The sequence below is a fragment of the Varroa jacobsoni genome, unplaced genomic scaffold (genome assembly GCF_002532875.2).
Source record: "Varroa jacobsoni isolate VJ856 unplaced genomic scaffold, vjacob_1.0 contig03781, whole genome shotgun sequence".
Classification (NCBI taxonomy): domain Eukaryota; kingdom Metazoa; phylum Arthropoda; class Arachnida; order Mesostigmata; family Varroidae; genus Varroa; species Varroa jacobsoni.
In genome coordinates this window covers 20,447-27,876 of record NW_019215089.1, presented here as the reverse complement: position 1 = coordinate 27,876, position 7,430 = coordinate 20,447, and the positions used below count along the sequence as shown (strand labels likewise).

The window sequence follows — 7,430 nt, the reverse complement described above, 5'->3', positions numbered from 1 at the left end:
GGTTAACACGATTATGCAGTTATTTCGTCAAAAAATATAAGTATATATACATATAGTCGATATAATAAGAAATAATATTAAATAATAAGGAAAACTAAAAATAAAATGGATATATTTTGTTATTATAGTATATATACATATATATATATATATATATATATATATATATATATATACATACATACATATATATATATATATTATATATGTCGAGTCCTATATATTAGCGTTGATTATAGTAGGTAATGTATTTTTATCATTAAAAGCATTAGGCGACCAGGAAGGTTACATTGAAGACATTCGATGGATGAGGCAGAAAAAGCAGGATGGAGGAATGAAGATACCGAAGAAGAGAAATACTGATTAAGTGAACAGAGATGACATGCCTACAAAAACAAGCGACAACAACAACTCGCATTGATCATCCTGGATATTTATTGTGCTAATGTTCAGAACGGAACCGCGGTGAAAAATATTAACTTACCAGCAAAAAATTAATTGTAATTAAGTAAATTTAATAAATGTATATTCAAGCACGAGAACTGCATTTGTTTTCAGTGGCATTGTCTACGTGATCATAGCTTGACAGCCTTCTGTTTTCATGGGACCAGTATCGGTTGTGGAATACCATAGTAGAATACCGTATGCGGGCGTGCGTATGTATGTATATACTGAAACAGTACGGACTATCGCCCACTTCTATTAGTTCGGCTTCGTCAGCTTCATCTTGCTGAGTCCGTAGTTCGCGGTTTACATAATTGAGGTGATCTCTTTATAAGCGGTTATATCGCCGCTCCTACTGAGAATATATGCAACGTATTTTGCTATGATGATCCATTAGGGTTGATTTCATTTGGCTAGTCTATCACACCTTTGAGAAATCGTACGGCAGATTAAGCCTGATCCTAAGCCTGACTTAGAACCCTAAACACAGAGGGAACACGTGCACACCTAGTGCGTATGTAAATGTAGAAACTGCTACTGGCATTCTTCCTCCTCTTGTAACGACGTTACAGGTTTCAAGAGGAGTGACACTGCGGTAGTTGAAATATTTCTAATATTTCAATTTTAAAGCAGCGTTGACTGTGGACGTGCTGGGCATTGAGTTACTGCTTAACTCAATGCCCAGCACGTTTTTCCTAGCGAATTTTCTCGTCTCAGTTTATTCCCGTGCCTTCCATAAAGCACACCATTTGGAAACGCTAGTTTTTATCAATCGGGTTTAATTGTTTGTAGTGAAAGCAAACACAGAACCCAGTCAAAAAGATTAATTATGCTTTGATAGAGTTTTGTTGAGCTCAAATTGACGGTTACTCTATTCGAAGTAGCGCGCTTTCAAGTGCGTATGCCTGAAGTCTACTCAACAGAGTATACTTCAGGCACTGTTCGAATCTAGGACGCATGTAAATACTTCAAAGGCCTTTAGAGCGAAAACTGCGATCGGACGTATATTTTACAACGATAAATTCATTATAGTGTTCCAAATCAATAGGTCATTACTCGTTCTTTAAGCATAATTAAGCACTGCTTGATTTTGTTTAAAATTAACGGTACTAAACTAATTGGCTTAGAGTAAACGCACAACACAGCTATAATGCCAATGTTCCAAGTAGAACTTGCATCCTCTCATATCCATTAGCTAAAGCCGGTATCAAAACGATAACGCGTATAATTCTATATGGAACTTAATTCCAACCCACATATTGGAGAAAGAATAACCCGAACTGAAGTTCTAGAAAATATAACTTTTAGCAGGGATAGTTCGCGTAGCGCGACTACATGGTAATGACAAAAAACAGCATATACCATTCTGTCACAAGTTATATATATATAAAATCTTACCTTTGGCCAACAGAGTCCATAAAGCTCTGTTTTCATATCAAATCTATTCTATGCAGTAATACGTTCTTGTTTACCAGGTTCCGACCTCTGTTCGCCTCCTTAGTAGTCTTCAATAGTCTATTCTTGAAACGTTTCGCATACTGCGCTTGTGCTTAGGGCCTCCTTGCCTACTCCTCGATAAATTTCGGCAGCATTATGGCCTTAGAGGAACAAAAACATGATCGCTACCTGCCTTTTCAAAGCTAACTTGCTGTCTATGTGAATGGTTCGGTCTTCAACCAGCTGTGTGCCATAGCATAGGTTATTCAAGTACTATACTATTGTATATTTGGTGCGTTTCGCTCGAATCACCTTCACAAAACTGGTACGAGGCAAGCAAGTGTTATGGCCTACAATTCCGGATCTGCTCCTAGCTTTACATTGTCGATAAAGGTTACTCTTGGCGACACGACGTCGTATAACGTAGTGCTATGTAACAATAGACAATCAACAGACTTTGTAACAGTCGCTTGCAACATTATGTATGATCAGAGCTTTCTTAGGGATGCCATGGATGGCTATAACATGAGGTCATTTGGATGCGTTCTTGGACCCGGGAACTTTCACTCATTGGATTTGGCAGAAATGATTATACGTTCCATCGATGAAGTGCTCGGGACTCCGTCTAAGCGATTGCTAGAACAGACGCTTAACAGTTGCAAACGTCTTCGTTGGAGGGCTGATGCACCATACGCATCGTTACGACGTGCTACGTGTGATCGTGGAAAGCAGTCAGTGAAAGAAATTATCGGCGTAGAGACTGGCGGACTTCGTAGACGTTTTCCTATAAACCCTACCGTACAGCTCAGCATGGCAAATGACGCGATACTTTAGGGTTCTGATGGTTGCGCATTAAATTATCATACGGCTTTGCATAGTACCTTAATGACTAAAGCTGTCATCCGTTTTGTTGTCCTGATTTCGGACCTGACAACACTATCTAAGGTCTCTACCTGGCTGACAGTTTGCAAGGAAAGGAACCAAACGATCTACCGACAACTGAACTACGACGGCGACGGTCACATTTATCGTACCAATCAGCGAAAACCTTCCCTGCCATTCATGCGAATATGGTGTGCCGGGGTTTTCATATTCGACATCCAACTTTATTTTGTCCATGAAGCAATAATAGCAATAGTATGTAAGATTGTAGCATTCGTTTGAAATCACAGCACATTCAGGCTATCGTCAAGAACTCATAGCCAAACTGGGCCTCATTTTGTGAGCCCTTCATAGCGTACTCTCGAAATGGTCTTGGCGTTCAGTCAGCTCGTACTAAGTATCCAGCTCGTGCTTCCACTCGTGCACGATATCTGCCACATCGTTGGCGGTTGGACTTCGCTGAAGTAGCTGGTCTTCGCAGAAGCGAGACACGATCTCACATCTTTGACTTCCTGTATACCAAATTGTTCATCTAGTACTGTCATAGCGTTATTTACAAATAAACTTTAAAAGATGCGAACCAGCTGTGTTCTCGTGCATAGAATTGCAGATAATTCTGACTCGCCGTAGAAAAAGCCATAAAATTAGTTCAGTGCGAAAGATGTCCTTTGAATCAGTACAATGGCAATAGCTTCACAACGCGAGGTAACAGCTCAGCTTCATTGCCTTGTGGTAGGACACATTAAGGTGAATTATTTACGACCTATAGCACAAGGCCTTTATACGATATCATACCTATGAAATCGATGAGTTAATAAATAAATAGATTTTTATCGAACAATATTTATTCTAATTAGCCTACCTAACAGTATATATATATTCGTTCCTAAAAATTAGACTTGAAAATTCCAAAGTAAACACACGAGAACTATGCCTTAGGATTAGAAAAAAAAAAAAAAAAAAAAACTGTTGCCTAAGGAGGTAACATAATAGTCGCAAAGTCGCCAGGAATGGACCCATATCTGTGGCTGGAAAAACGACAAGTACTTTTTATTATGATGATAATTTAATCTAGGTATGATTATATTATATGTTCCAAATAATATTTAAAAAAACTCACTACACATTTACAAATTAATTATTTACCAGTTCTTTGCCGTATTTGATAATGGACTACGGAACTTGTTTGCCCTATTAAAATATTTAGTATTAAGACTGTAATTCTGGTCAATGGGCGACAAACCAAATCAATATGAGAACATTTTTTAATAGTATTGTGTTAATCAAGTTAGTACCCCCCATGAATTAGCGCGTGCCCATGATAACACAGTGGCTAACTTATTTTGTTGCTAAAGTTGACACGCGGCGGTCTGGGTTCGAATTCTGGCGCACGTCAGACCAGCAAACTGAAACGGCAGTACCACGTAAAACTTGAAATTAGTAAACAATTAAGTTTTCCGCGGAAAGCCTCCACAAACAGATATACTTTGATTGCGTGTATGTCTTCAGTTACCCTAGCTCAGTTTAATAGAGTCACTTAGTAACAGCTAGATTAACATGTTTTCTATTTAACTTAATTAATTTAAGTAACGACTCCATCGTTTAGGACATACGATCCAATGCGATCAAAATAAGCTATCATTGCAAAAAATTGCTTAAAGACGTATAATTTTCGTAGTTAGAAAAATTCAAGCTGGTAAAACAACTGAAGTCCCAGCAACCAACGACATAACTACCGAATATCATTACGACAAACTTAAACCCATACTTCAGACCCACAAGTTGATTCATATTTAGGTTTAAGTTGAAACACATGCGAATGAACTACGTGAGAGACTTTTTGGGTCCTTGTTATCGATGCGAACCAGATTTAGCTCAGCTCGGGTGCATCAATGTCATATATCATCATGTCCAAATTATGAGTGATAATACATACAGCTTGCCCACTGCGACGACCAGCTAGTCGACTCACAATAAGGAATTTCTGTAGCGTATTTCTAGATAAAACCTCTGTTTTCTTTTTCTAAAAGGGGACTCAATGGCAAGTCCGAAATAATATCTCGTTTATGTCTGCTGCTCGCCACTCTCAAATTCCCAGTCCCATAATGTGAAAATCGTGAAGGATGGTTAAATACATACCGTGTTCAGCTGGTTTGGGCTCGCTCGCTAGCTAGCACCTATATAACAAAATCTGACGATGACTATTATTGTGATATCAGGGACGCCTTTTGTACACCATTCTGAACACCTTAAAGTGGACCAAATTTTACGAACGGTGTTTGTCTCTAGACGCTGTTGTTTCTGACGGCCGGCAGCTAGCATCAAACGTAGCATGCTTGTTTACGTTCAGCTCCTGGCCTGCACTACGTCACGAGCCCTTAAGTCCAGGTACAGGCGCACAGCGGATTATTATGTTCATCGATTTAGTAGTTCCAACATTAAACTGTAACAATGACCTGACAAACTGTTGTCTTTATTCTTCCAATAAATGATTCGATAAAGCCGAATATTCAGTGCTTTATGTGGATTTAACAGAATTAGGGTTCGCAACTGCAAATAGAAACACTTCTAGTCCGCATCTTACCGAGCGATTCTGAACTACAGAGTAATCAAACATTTGCTATACCCGTAGAAAGCGGACCACTGAGTTGATTGAATCGCCTGAATAGAAGGAGGCCCAGAATCCAGCAAGATGGCAGGCTGCGATATCCCCACGAAAAGATCTGCTTGTCTCACGCATTATGGAGGGGCATCCCGGTAAGCATGCTTTCTATTGACTTAGCAGGCTTCTTGTCTGTAAGGCAGAATGGATCTGTATTACGAAAAATGAATTCGATATGTTTTATATTAAGTTGTTTACTGTTTTAATAACCCTGGTATAGAAAGTGTTCTAGTGTTCACCCAAGACTGAACACCATTATGTGTAGTTACAAACACGAGAATCAATATGACAACAGGGGTACCGAGAACTATGCCGCTCCTTACCTACGATTCTAAGCAAAGTTTCACGTTATCTGACTTTTTTTTTTTTAGGTTATTTGTCGTCCTTGGTTATTCCAAAATGTCTGCAGATATCTTTATAAAACAGACAACGTAAACTAACTGTGGAGGTGAAACCGGTAAAGATTGGGTATTATTTACATATAGAATCGATTCTATAATGTATAAGAGAGAATTTCGAACTATCGGCAAATTTGTATAATATTCCACTGTTGCATTTATCACTTACACTTATCACCACTTCTAACTTTGACGCGGCCATGCTGTAGTAGACAATAGCTGGCCAATGCTCTAGAGTCGACGAGTTATCCAATCAAACGTGCTTCATGTTGTTTCTACGTCTTCTTAAAACATTGTGCTTTTAGTTTATCTAGACCACATAACAATTGAGTCCTACGAGGTCAATCGTTCTCTCGTTTCAGTAAATTAACATCCATCAATTTTTTTTTTTTTTTAACAAACAGTTGTTTGTATTGCGTTATTTTAATAGGCACAAATCGGTTGAGAAACTAAATCGTATGAGCGGGTCCCCTTACAACTATAGACGTAACATTTATTCCAGCCGATATATATCAGTTACCGAACCCCAAGCATCAACGTATGATGTTTCGCCGCCATTTATCTCACTCCATTCTCTCTAGGGCCATTCGCTCACCCATTTATTCGGCAGCTGTTATAAAAACAAGAATATTTAACAATAGCCTAGACTGAAACGATCATCTCTGTTACTATACAAATAGTAAATACTTAAGCATCCCATACTTGTTCTTCCTCCTAAATTGTGTCAAATGTATAGGATACTTGCCTATTGGGACTTATTAGGAAACCTCAAGGATAATGTGGCCTATTGATCGTCAATAAGCAGACTTGGAGAATGAAGATCTCGACGAGAATGAGAGGTGCTTGTTCTGAAGTGCAAAAACTTTGATAAGCATTCATCGATTGATTTTTTCCTATGCTAAATCGAAAAAAAAAAAAAAATGCCTATTAGTATTTATCCCTTTAGTCTATTCAATGTATTGAAAGCTCAAAGATATGCTACTTCTATGCATCGAGTAAAATTGAGAATGCTATAGCTTCAATAATCTGCTAGCGTTCCATATACTTTCCGATTCTCGATTTTTATCGTATTGAATCCGAGACGTTCCGTTGTATACAAGCCATATTCCATGAAATATATATAAATCAATAGACGTTTGGTTAAATTGCGACGGCAAAATTAAACGTCCAGCAGAACTGAGCCTGAGCTGTGTGACATCGCACACACAAAATTTGTAAATACACTCACTTGAATTTTTTCGCAAGTTTACCTGGAACTTACATTTGAGTACTGAAGCTTTATCTCCCACAGATAAACCCGATGCACTCCAGTGGGAGCAATTGCACTTGTTCTAATAGGGCTGTCGTGTCTATTACTGCTTTTTTCAGTTCTCCTAGTAAGCCTTTGAAGGTACACACCAACGGTTATGTAAGTCAAGTTGTTACTGATCGCGAATTTCAGATTGTGAATAGCTTTATGCACAGTGGCCTGAATTGAAGCCCTGTCTACCTGGTCCATTGAAGCCAAGCCTGAGTATTCCCGTAGGCTACCTGCGCTCTGCCGAAAGGCCACACGCTTTCCGGGATCAACTGAACATTACCGTTTACTCGCTCAGGCGTTGGCTAAT

The 7,430-nt window shown here is 38.8% G+C and overlaps 1 long non-coding RNA gene across 1 annotated transcript; it reads right to left on the bottom strand.

Annotated features, from left to right (window-relative positions):
• Window positions 1-3,784: 3,784 nt before the first annotated feature.
• LOC111272905 (uncharacterized) lies at window positions 3,785-6,003 on the bottom strand. Its single transcript, XR_002687778.2, has 2 exons — window positions 4,903-6,003; window positions 3,785-4,169 (listed from the first exon to the last, which is right to left on the bottom strand). It is a non-coding gene; the product is annotated as an uncharacterized LOC111272905 (long non-coding RNA).
• Window positions 6,004-7,430: the final 1,427 nt, after the last annotated feature.